Genomic DNA, 13354 nt, shown 5'->3' with positions numbered 1-13354 from the left:
TCTGTTCTCCATACCCAGCACAGAGCGCTCGGCTGTATAACAGCCCTGCGCTCCATGCAGAAAACATCTGGATGCAAAAGACAAGTGCGAACACCCCGCTTGTCTTCTGCATCCTCCGCTCCGAGCGCTCGGCGCAGGGAACAGCTGGATGTAGAAGACAAGCAGGGACACCCCGCTTGTCTTCTGCATCCTCTGCAAGCAGTGCAAGGTGATCGCTCATCTTGCGCGATCATCTTGCGCTGTAAATGACACAACGATAAGTCACTTGAGCAACATCTTGTGAGCGATAAACGTTGTGTCTAAATGGGCCTTTAGTGACATAACATTAGCAGGAACAGAACATCCTGTGACCAAGCAGATGGTGGGAATTATAGCAGCAGGAGAAGAGTGAGCAGCTCTTGCAGGGGGCAGTGACTCATCTACACTCTTGATCCTGTTTGAGACGTTATGACTAGAGATGAGCGAACCTACTCGTTTCGAGTAATTACTCGATCGAGCACTGCGATTTTCGAGTACTTCAGTACTCGGGTGAAAAGATTCGGGGGGCGCCGGGGGGCGGGGGAGGCGTGGCGGCGCGGGGGGTAGCAGCGGGGAACAGGCGGGAGCCCTCTCTCTCTCTCTCCCCCCCCACTCCCTGCTGCAACCCCCCACTCACCCACGGCGCCCCCCGAATCTTTTCGCCCGAGTACGGAAGTACTCAAAAATTGCGGTACTCGGGCGAAAAAGGGGCGTGGCCGAGTAGGCTCGCTCATCTCTAGTTATGACTATATTTTTCTGGATATATAGAGGAAACTTCTTAGGCCATACAGTATACTATTATAATAGAAGGAGATGGTTGCATTATCACAAATGTGTAGATAAGAGCAAAATAATTGTGATTGCGAGAGTCTTGGGTCGAAACAAAGATCATACATTTAAGGGCTCGTCTGCACTGCTGTCTGATAGTTCCACTCTCCAGCTCCGTCCTAGGACCCAAACAACCAAAAACAAAGTACTGCCGGATCTGAATGGCCCCAAATAGAACCCATTGACTATAATGGGTTCTATTCTAGACCATTTTGCATTTTCAAGGGTGAACTTGATTTGAACGCAGCACTATTTCTTCTGTGATCTATGTGGCAAGCAGCCTCTGATGTGAATGAAGCCTAACTTGTTTAACATCTTTCCTGAAGTAGAAAGGAACCAAACTCAGCAGATGTTTTAGACTTGGGTAGAATTGGCCACCAGATACTTAACTGTACAAGTCAAATTTACGTTTTCTTAATGGGTCTGTGACTAATCACATGACAGCTGTTTTCTCACTCTGGGTTCATTGACTCATCTACTCTAATTTACCATAAATTTGCCTTCCAAATCTCCGGCAGAATCATATGTTGTAACAACACCTGGCAACTGCAAGGATCTCCCAAGCCGTCTAATGGAAAATAATGAGCCGCAGCATTCATTTTTACAAGCCTTGACCGCAATGAAACAGCAGATTAAAACAGCTGTATACATTTTTTTTAATTGCATGGCCAAATGCAGAACCTTTGTGTATTATGGAGAATGGGACTCATGTGAGCAGCTTTGAACTCTTGGTTTTTGTACATACAGACATGGTGTTGCATTCCGCCTATATTTCCCTACAGAGTAATGTAAGCGTCTTGTATTCAGAGAGTTGTCATGAAGCCTGCATTCACACAGCTGTGGTACAGGAGCCATACATATTTAAAGGGGTTAGCCAGACCCAAAATCCTTTTACCCCCTTGCTAATGCGGACCTTTTTTTAATTTTAGTTTTGGTTTTTCCTCCCTACTTTCAATAAATCATAACTTTTTAAATTTATCCATTAATGTAGATGTGTCTTTTGCAGGACGAGTTGTATTTTTTAACCCTTTCCAATCCACTGTCTGACGTCTGAAGACATTCTGATTGAAGGCTGTACAGGTCCGATGTCGGAAGACGTCCAGCAGGGTATTCTTACTGTAGATTACTGGCCGCTCTGTTGTTGGGGGCTTCTCCAACATGTCCCATACCGCAGCACTGGCTCTAGCCAGCAGATGGCGCGATTGTGTAATGGCAGAATAAGAGAGAGCCCCCTAGGAAACCCTGAATCTAGAATTGGATTGCAAAGGGTTAATGGTACGATTTAATGTACCATATAATGTACTGAAAAACTTTTACACATTTCTAAGTTGAGTGAAGTCGAACAACAAAATTCCGCCATCTTTGAATGACATCATTGAATGGCTGTATTGGTTAATTGAGCATCGGTTCTGATTGGCTGACACGGCCCTTGATTAACCAATCGGAACTTTAGCTTGCTGGAGGTGGGGTATTCAAACCCTGCTACCAGGAAGAAGTACTCTGTCAGTGTTCAGAACAACACAGCAGCCTGCACAGGGGCTGGAGACCAGCACGAGGGACTCAAACGCTAGCTGCTAGGTGAATATTATATGACACCCCCTTGGAACTTTGGGAAGTTGTTGAGTACACTCCCGCAAAGGTTTCTGGCATAGTACATCTACGATATCTACGATAGGTGGCGCACGTAGTTATACCACGCTCAACACCCGCTGATGAACTGAATGCATGTCTCAAATCATCAGTTCTTTGGCGACATGTAGAGAAATTGACTTTGAAAACCAATATGCGTGTTCAGCTACAAAATGATGTATCCACCGAACGTTTCGCAAAACAATTGCTGGATATTGGGAATGGGAAGATGGCAATCGACAGATCTACACAAGGTATCACATTGACAACAAACTTTGGTAAGACAACATCAACCAAAGACGAATTGATTCAAAAGGATTTCCCAAATATCACGGGGAATTACACAAATCATCAGTGGCTCAGTGCACTGCTATAGTAGCACCTACCAACAATGAAGTCAATGCCAGCACTTTCAGCATTCAAAACGGAATACCAGGCGAAGCGACAACATATAAGTCCACCGATACTGTGATGAATCAAGACAAAGTTGTCAATTACCCAATGAAATTCTGAAATTCACTCGATTTTCCAGGTATGCCACCGCACATTTTAACATTGAAAATTGGCGTGCCTATCATTCTTCTCCGAAACATCAATCCCCCCACGACTTTGCAACACTACAAGACTTTCAGTGAAAAACATGATGAATAGAGATAAGCGAGCACACTCGGTAAGGACAGTTACTCGAGCTCATCGAGTAACTGCCTTCTCCTCCGAGTGTGCTCGGGGGGGGGGGGGGGGAAGCGGGGGTGAGCGGCGTGTGATACCGGAGGAGAGAGAGATCTCTCTCACTCTCCCCCCCATTCTCCCCCGCCCCCGAGCGTGCTCGCTCATCTCTAATGATGAACAATGTCATCGAAGCTACAATTCTGAATGGGAAATTCAAGGGGGAAGATGTACTGTTGCCACATATTCCAATGATCCCAACAGATATGCCATTTGAATTCAAACGTTTCCAGTTTCCGGGGCAACTCGCTTTTGCAATAACCATTAACAAAGCACAAGGACAATCGCTGCAAGTGTGTGGGCTAGATTTAGAGAATCTGTGCTTCCAGCATGGACAACTGTGGGTGGAATAGGACTGTCAGTGAATCTGGAGGGGCATGACATTTTGACGTTTTTTCCAGCACCCTAAAAAGTTTCAAAAACGATTTCAGGGCTTGATAACCCCTTAAAAGTGAATCCATTGTGATGAAAATGCTGTGAGCGGTTTCACCTAATTGACAGCCTACTTTTATATGAGTGTGCATTAAAAGATAGAAGTGCCAACTAGACTCCTAAGCCCAGAATAAGCAGGATTTTAGATAACTAATTTCTAAATTGTACTAAAAGGGTTCACTTTTTGCCGGATAAGCCATACATAGCTTGCAAGTACTTGTGATGTAGGAAAAACTAACTCTCCCACTGCCTTAAAGTGGTATTCTGGGACTTTTACTATATTTGACCTATCCTCAGAATAGGTTATCAAATTGATCTGCTGGGGTCCGCCGTTCAGGATCCCCACTGATCATCTGGTCCACTGTCAGTTCAGCAGGCCATATATTGTCATCTGTGGTCAGGGCCGGAAGTGTAATAGCCTGCTTCACTCCTATTGAAATCAACAGGAAAAATGCCTTTCATTTCATTTTTGGCTCCTCATTGTGGTCAGAACCGGAAATGTAATAGGAGGCATTGCTCCCGTTGATTTCCATAGGAGTGAAGTTGGCTATTACATTTCCGGCCATGACCACCAATTATGACAGTGGGCCGGATAATCAACTGATCATCAGGGATCCCAAGCAGCAAAAATGCCCATCCACTATTGATGATCAATCCTGAAGATAGGTCATCAACAGTAAAAGTTCTGCAATACCCCTTTCAAAAGCTCAACTTAGCTGTTAGGTGTCTGTGTCTGTCATCAAGCTTGTTAACCGATTCCCATAGCGACCAGAAGAAATCTAAAAGCAGTTTTGGTCTATAATATAATACTAGTAATTATTAGAAAATTGTAGTACCAGTGCTTCTGGTGGTGCAATGCGCCACACAGCTGTGCTACATGGTACATCCATTATGATCCCCACACATCACACACACAGCTCTACTACATCCATCTTGATTCCCACACAAAATAAACACAGCTTTACTCCTCCCACAGCAGTGATGTCAGTGCAAGTCCTTCAGCTCACTGGATCTCTGTGATGGCAGTAGGACGGTGTCTTCTGTCAGGACCGCTGAGTTGTGTCTTTTGAGATAATAACGGCTTAGTTGTATTCTCATTTTGTTATTTTTGTCCTCCCCTTCCAAGAGCCCTAACTGTGTTGTTCGTCTGTCAATCAGGCTCAGTGTTTTATATATCCTGTAAGACCTGTGATGATGTCACCATGGGGTGGGGCAATGACCTCACCAGGGGTGGAGCATAAGAAGAACCCACATACAGTACTTTTTACCAAACTACAGAATGGCTTCTCCCATAACAGTGGCGTCACCACAGGTCCTTCCGCCCACCGGATCTCTGTGGTGGGGGTAGGTCGGTGTCTTCTGTCATGACCACTAAGTTGTGTCTGAAATAATAATGACTTACTTGTATTCTCATTTTGTTATTTTTGTCCTCCACTTTTCAAGAGCCCTAACTGTGTTGTTCTTCTGTTGGTCAGGCTCTGTATTTGATATATGTTGTAGGAGCTTCGATTACGAGAAGCACACACATACATACATACTAACTGACAAGTGGCCGTTAGTAGTTTGATATAATGTGATAATTTAGCCAGGTTACAAAACCTTTTTCAGTTGATTTCAATGGTGTTCAAAGGTAGTCAGTTTAACTATTATAAGATAAAGGGTGCCCTATAGTAATGCATTCAAACTAAAGAAAAGATAGGCACTCCAAAACTGCATAGAAATTATAGTTGAAATGTGATGGTATTTATGAACGATTACGATGGGTGGTGCAGTACCAATTTGAAATTGAACCAGTCTCACTAGGGACTTGGTATCAGTGGAGGGATTGATTTCAGCACAATAGTGGATGCGTCTTTCTTGGGATTCAGGGCCACTGAGGGAATCAGTACTGGTGCTGTGATAAGAAAGGCTTTCTGAATTTTCAGTATCAGAATTGCTCTAACCCCATGGCGTGTGTGTATCCAATTGCCCCATCCGCAGCTTTACAACCTCATACCTTGCGTGAAAGCATCAGTCGCAGGGTGCATATGGAGTACCGGTATAGAATGCTTCTGACACCTCATTGTGTTTGGCAAACAAACTTTACTTGATTAATAACACGCTGGGCCTTGCCCCATACATGTCACCATCCATACCTTGCTGTATGCCATTACATAACGGGGCATGTTGGTTATTCTCTTAAAGGATCATCATAACAGTTATTAATCCCTGACAGTCACATTAAAATTAGAAAAGCCCTCCCAAAAATGTCACTTTTATATTGTATATGTGTATTTTTATATTTATTTGTATTTATGTCTCATTTATATATTATTTGGTGCAGAATGCGGTCAATTTTATTTAATTTTTAACCCTGTAGTGACATTACTAATTTTAGCCTTAAGAACCAGTAAATCGTTTTCCCTTTAGTGCTCTTGCAGTCATAACTTTGTTATTTATTTTTTTGCCAATGCAGCTGTATGACATTGTGTATTTTGCGAGATGAGTTTTAGCTTTTATAGGAACTAATTTCGAGCACATATAATGCATTCAAAGCTTTTATTTCTTTCTGCAAGCCAATGGGAAAAAAGTATATTCATCATTGGGATTTATTTTTAAGGCATTCTTATGTGGTATAAATATTATGTTAACACCATTCTACAGGTCATTACGATTCTAGCAACACCAATTTTATATACTTTTTTATACATTTTACTACTTTTGCACAATGTAACCACTTTTTTTTACAAAACCAAAACCAGAGCATTTTTATTTTTCCATTAGCTACTTTTTACAGAATAATTTGCAATTTGTTTTTATTGGTACCATTTTGAGGCTTATATGACTTTTTGATTACTTTCTGTTTCGAGGAAACAAGATGACATGAAAATAGCTATTTTGATATTTTTTATGGAATTTATAGTGCTAATTAAATAATGTAATACTTTAAAATATGGGATGTTACTAGAGATGAGCGAGCGTACTCGCTAAGGCAAACTACTCGAGCGAGTAGTGCCTTATGCGAGTACCTGTCCGCTCGTCTCTAAAGATTCAGGTGCCGGCGGGGAGCGGCGGGGGAGAGCGGGAGAGTGGGGAGGAACAAGGGGGAGATCTCTCTCTCTCACTCTCTCCCACCGCTCCTCCCTGCTCACTCCCGCAACTCACCGCTCTCCCCCGCCGGCACCCGAATCTTTAGAGACGAGGGGGCAGGTACTCGCATAAGCACTACTCGCTCAAGTAGTTTGCCTTAGCGAGTACGCTCGCTCATCTCTAGATGTTACAGATGTGGTAATACCAATTGTGTGTAATGTTTTGGTCCTTTTTTTTTCAATATTTAAAGCATTGTGTAGGGGGGGGGGGAAATCTTTAATTATTTTTCTGTAAAAAGATTTAGATGCCACAGTCAGCAATGGCTGTAGCATCTGCAGGGTTAAATAGTTTAGAGGAGTGGTTAGACAAGCAAGTGCTCATCTTCTCATTCCTTTTCTGGGATACAAAACACCAATATGTGACAGTCACAGAGCAAATATACTCTGGGTAGTAATTACATGAGCAAAACTCCTTGTTAACCTTCGCAGGGACAGGCAGGAGACTCATAGATCTTTTCTGCTGCCTGCTTGTCTACTGCCCCCTTTGCTCTGTGCACGCACAGAAGTGATAGCTGTAAATTTAATATTACCAACCCCACTTCAAACAACTGTAGCTCGGGGTCTATCAGTGCTACAGACAAGCTTCTTGCATCATTTTAAAGGCAAGAGTCCTTAAAATGACACCAACCGTCGTTTGAACTTGAACAAGCTCTATTTGTCCAAAAGTGTAATGTTTTCTTGCAGAACAGAGCTCTTTCTAAACTGTGGGGGGTTAAAAATCCCTTACATCTCTACTAGAGATGAGCGAGCATGCTCGGTAAGGTGAGTTACTTGAGCGAGCCTCGCTCATCTCGAGTAACTGCCTTCTCCGCCGAGCGTGCTGGGGGGGGGGGCAGCGGGGGAGAGCAGGGGGGGAGTGAGAGAGAGATCTCTCTCTCTCCCCCTGCTACCCCTCGCCATAGATAGATAGATAGACATAGACATAGATAGGTATGTTGAACGCTGCTGGATAAAGCCAGGAGCCCCTGAAGTAGTTCAGATAATGAAGGCATTGGTAACACTTACTATGTATTTGTAAAATAACCATTTAAACTACTCCAAGAATTCCTGGCTTCATCCCGCAGGATTCATACTGTTATAGTATTTCTGGCTCCATATGATAGTGATACATGCATGAAGACCAACGTAAAGAAAAAGACTATAAACTAGGGTTACTGGCCAAAATTTGTGCATACAATTTAAATAGAACCAACTGAATCTGCGTACATTTTTTTACACTATAACTTTAATAATTGATATTAACAAGGCAGACTTTATTAGATTTTTAGATTTTTCCTTATTTTTGTTGTATGAAGTCAGTAAACCTAATTCAAAGGAGTAACATTAATTATTCATAAACAAATAGCGCTGGGTAACTCATTTTCTTGTTTCTTAAAAATTCAGTGCAACTTTTGTGTTGCCAAGTTCCCATGTGACTGCTTTTATTGAGTCATAACGTTGGTTTTGCACCAATTGAGCCAGTATTTTAGCTAGTCTTATAGCTTATGAAACATATCACTGCATACTCCCAGTCATGGAAGATTGCAAACAAATGTGTCATTAAGTAGAGCGTGTGCATCTGTTTGTTTTTGTAAGTCTGGAGCTGCCTGGAAATCTGAAGAATATGTTCTGTTGGCAGCTACAGACTTGCAAAAACAAACACATGCATGTCCTGTGCTCAGTTACACATTTGTATACAATCTACCATGATTGGGTGTAATGTATGCAGTGATATTCTGCATCGAATATATGTCCAGCTAAAATGCCAGCTCAATTTGTACAATGCCAAAGTTATGACTCCATAAAAACTCATTACCAGTTACATGTGATTCCAGCAACACAAAACTAATGTTGAAGTCCAACAAAGAAATTTTTTTTTGCTAGTATACGGTAATTTTTCCTTGATCCAGCAGGGTCCCCCTCTGACGCTGGCAATAGGCATAAGAATTTCACTCTTTTTATAGTCTCGTTGACAAGCTCTCCTATGTAAGTCTATGGGAGAGCATGCAAATGTGCAAATGGGACTCTGAAACGAGTCAGATTTTTGTGCTACATTGAAGTGATAGATTCCTTTTAAGCCAAAATATATAAGACTTAGGTGCTGGCCAAATAGTGCAATTGTCTGTGAGAAGGATGGGCATCCAAAATGTGAGCAAACAGTGCAATTGTCTGTGAGGTGAATTGGCATCCCGCATTTGACCCGCCAGGAATGGCCTGCTCCGTATACATTATTATGCAACTTTGCCTTTGCTATTTCACAAATTGTTCTTCTAGTAATATGCAGAATATTTTTAAAGATTTCTTCAGTAAAAAACTATCAGCAAAATACAATGCTGGCACGTAAGGGAGATGAGAAAAAGTTAACTAGCGTAGTCAGGTAGACACTATACTTGCTAGAGTTTCTTCAGAAAGTAGGGGAAAAATGCTAATGTCTTATGAAGAAATAGTATAGTAACTGATGTTTATGTAAATGCTAAGGTTTAGCATAGGAAATGTTATAATGTTGATGATTATTACAGTAGTACTGAGGGTTATGGTGCATTGCTAATGTGTAGTATACAAACCGATTCATGTAACAGTCTTGGTCACGGCCCATGTGGACATTGTGTGACACGGTGATTATTGGAAAGTGTACATCACCAAATCACCATGATATGTGGAGCATGTGCATCTACTAAACGAATGGTAGGACACATCATGCCCCGCAGGCTAGTGCCTATTTATAAAAGTTGGGATGTAGCATGCAAGATGTTATTGTGTTGCTGTGGTGGTGAAGTATTTAAGAGTGAGTGGTTCGTGCACATTTGGGTGCGGTTGGAGCCTGCTTAGAGGTTGGGTAAAACCTGAAAGTGTGAGCAGTGAGAGAATCCATGGAGCCTCATGGTCAGAACCAAAGTACTTGGCCAGTTTTAACCATCAAGACGCGGTACTTCCGGTCATTGACTCACTTAATTGATGAGTCACACAGAGCCTTATACCATAAAATTCTCAGTGTATACAATTTAGAGGCATGTTGAGTGTTCATAAAGTTACGCCAGGCCTGTGTAATAGTATAAAGACAATGAGTAAAGAGACTGAGACTTGATCCTGCATGGGCTAATAAGCCAGAACAGGGTTACCGAGTAGTAAAGCCAACATTGCCAAAATACTTGAAACTGTGTTACAAGGATCTGAAACTATGTGCCAAGTTAAAGTGACTGAACCACCGAAACAAGTTAAAGTGACTTTACCACTAATTAGGCTGCTAGGTAAAGACTGTTATTTATCTACTGCAACATGCATTTTGTTTCTTAATCCATCTGCACGTAGGAATCCCCCACAGGCAAACTGGGCAATTACCCAGGGGCCCCATTTCTCTAGGGGCCCACAAAAAACGGACTTCCAAGAGCAATCTAAGGGCTTGTTCACACAAGCGCATTCCTTGCGCGTTAGCGGCTATAGTGCTAAAAAAGATCACATGAACGGGCTACTTCAAGCTACTTGAAGAAGCCCATTCAAGCGATCCAAGGTGCATGCTGCGTGCTTTCAAGGCACCCATAGGAGCCTATGGAAAGTACGCAGCAAAGATAGGACATGTCCTATCTTTGCGTGTACCTCAGAGCTGGCATGAGAGTTTGCACTCGCATGTCCTATCTTTTGCAGGTGCGAGCGTTTTGTGCGTCTAAGATTCCTTTGTGTGAACGCTTCTGTAGGAAACTATTGGTTCTAATTAGACGTGATCTTTTCATGCGTCGCTAATGCGCGCGAAACGTGCTTGTGTGAACGAGCCCTAAGGCTGCCTGTCCATAGCGTTGCTATGGAAAGCGCAGCCTCCCTGTCCATGAGCGTAGAACCATAGCGACTGTCCGCTCGCGGGCGGCAAATCACAGCATGCTGCGATTTACCGCGATTCTCCGGGGTGAGTCTATCTGTCAGATAGGCTTAGTGCGGCGGCTTCTGCGGCAGAGATCCGCGGCAGGATAACGCTATGCCCGTGGACAGGCAGCCTAAGAGTGAAGCATGGGACTTTACCATTAACTATTTTACTATTTTAAGCACTGTATGGCAGTACTAAATGGGCACTAATTGGCAACACTGGGTGGCCATTGCATTGAAATTTTATTTGGCATTTGGGTAAAAAAGTGCATACATAGCTAAAAACTAATTCCAACTAACAGTGCAGTTATTAAAGTCTCTCCATTCACCCACAGCAACCAAATCGCTAAACAGTAAACAATTCCTAAGTGCATTTTTTTTTCACTGAGCCCTTGTTCATTAAAGGGGTTGGCCGAGATAAAGGGAAAGCCTATCGCCGGGTCCCCCATAGTATAAAATAAATCAGCAGTTTCTCATCTCGCCTCACTCCCTTGTTTGTCCCCCCGTTTGTCTGATCGGGCAGGAGGTGAGTGCCAATGGGGAGCAGAAAGGGGTTCCTCCCCCTTCCCGCTTACTGTTTACATGTTCGGTCAGCTTTGACCTTGGCAACTAAAGAGTTAACTGACACATCAAGGCTAACTCTGACTCAAAGCTAACTCTGACTGCAGCAGTTACCAGTGGCTGTCAGCTGTCAAAAACAGCTGATAGCTGCCAGGTATGAGTTGGCTCCATACACACTTCACGATTCGCTGGAGGTTTATATGTGTTAGGCAGTCCTGAAGTGGTTAAAACATGTCAATTCACAATGTACAAATAGGTTTCCACTGCCCTAATACCTATATTTCAAAGGGAAGGGTCCATAAGTATGTCAATCCAACTAACATCTGAAGCCAGCTGATGTGCTGCTTCTTGGTTACCCTTTTCTAATGTCAAATGTGATTAATGCTGATATCTTTGTTTCCTAGGATTTACTGCAGGAAGTTATAGGGCCCTTATAATACATAATGTAAAAGCCTTCCTGTCATAGTAACATAGTATGTTAGGCTGAAATAAGACATATGCCCATGCAGTTCAGCCTATTACCCCCCTATGTTGATCCAGAAGACGGCAAAAAAACTGTGAGGTAGAAGCCAATTTTCCTCATTTAGGGGAAAAAATTCCTTCCTAACTCCAATCTGGCAATCAGAATAATCCCCGGATCACCGACCCTTCTGATGTAATTAATGATTAGAACATGTAATATTGTATCGTTCAACAAAGACGCACAGGCCCCTCTTGGACTCTTCTATTGAGTTTGCATCCTCAAACAGAGAGTTCCATAGTCTCACTGCTCTTACAGTAAAGAACCCCCTTCTATGTTGGTGTAGAAACCTTCTTTCCTCTAGACGTAGAGGGCGCCTTGAATTAGGATGTTATTAAAGATTTCCCATTTATTGTTTGTACTTTTATTTTTGAGGACATTGTCCCAGTCAATAAGGTTAAGGGCATCTCTAAGCCGATCGAACATGGCCTTTCTTAAGTTTAGTATTTTCGTAGCTCCTCTATAAAATGTTCTCTTGAAGAACAAGTTGAAATGTATTATATTATGGTCATTATTTCCCAGGTGCCCCCCAATCTGCACCCCTGTTATTCTGTCAGGTCTGTTGGTTATTTTAAGTCCAAAATGGCCGTCCCCCTAGTCAGGTCCGGAACAGGTTGGGTAAGGCAATTATCTTTAGTAATTGACAGAAAGCTGTCACCTTTATGAGATCTGCAGGTTTCGGCTTCCCAGTTGATATCCGGATAGTTAAATTCGTCCCCCATAATAATTACCTCATTGTGATTTACTGCTTCATCTATTTGCTTTAGCAATAGGTTTTCAGTAGCTTCTGTTATATTTGGTGGTCTATAGAAAACCCCTATGAGGATTTTAGCCATCTTCTCCCCCAGCACAGCTGCACCCTCCCCAATGAGATGCAGCCCATCTCTATGGTAGAACCTGTATCCAACAGCAAAGTCAACCCAGTTCTCCAGGAACCTAAACCCCTCCTTCCAACACCAAATCCGGAGCCACTTGTTTACGTCCCTAATCGTCCGCTGCCGTTCATGTGTTCTTCTAGAAAATGACACTTTAAGGGTATGTTCCTGTGTGGCGAAAAATGTGGAATATTGCACACTCATGGTGTGGATTTTGACAGGTTTTCCTTTGAGGTTGTGATGCAGAATTTGGAGCGGAATGTCCGTTGTAGACATCCTGCAACATTTTCCTCTACGTGGGAACATACCCGAAGGCTGGAATCCCACAGGCACTTTTTGGTGCAGGTTTTTGAGCCAAAGTCAGCAGTGAAATTAAATGGAATGGGAAATATAAAGGCTGGAATAACACATTATACACATTATAAAATGCACAAAAAATGCTAAAAAAAATTTCAGGTCAGTCGGAAGAGTGTTTCTTGCTTCAGATATAAAAACTTCAAAGGAGTTGTCATCATTTGGACACCCTGTCCATATATTCTGTTAGGGCTTATGAAGTGATTTCACTCAAAACCCCACTCTCTTAGTGGAGAGCCATTAAAGGGAAACTGTCACATTGTCTAAGCACCATAAGCTACACGTATGGGTTCTTAGGACAGAGGTTGCTGTGGTCGGGGGTGAGGTTTTTTCATACTTACAGGCCTGAAAAACGGTGCTCGGTCTGTGCATTGGACTTATCTATAAGTTAGTGCGCACGCACACCCATAGAGAAAAGTGTGTGCGGATGTGTACAGTGACAGCAAAGA

General features: G+C 42.7%; 1 protein-coding gene across 2 annotated transcripts in view; it reads left to right on the top strand.

The window, feature by feature from the left end:
* The window catches only part of PLEKHH2 (pleckstrin homology, MyTH4 and FERM domain containing H2), a 174293-nt gene that overhangs the window by 8352 nt on the left and 152587 nt on the right, over positions 1–13354 (top strand). The window lies entirely within an intron of this gene.

Source organism: Eleutherodactylus coqui, chromosome 3 (assembly GCF_035609145.1).
Source record: "Eleutherodactylus coqui strain aEleCoq1 chromosome 3, aEleCoq1.hap1, whole genome shotgun sequence".
Classification (NCBI taxonomy): Eukaryota; Metazoa; Chordata; class Amphibia; order Anura; family Eleutherodactylidae; genus Eleutherodactylus; species Eleutherodactylus coqui.
This window is presented reverse-complemented; position numbering and strand designations above follow the sequence as displayed.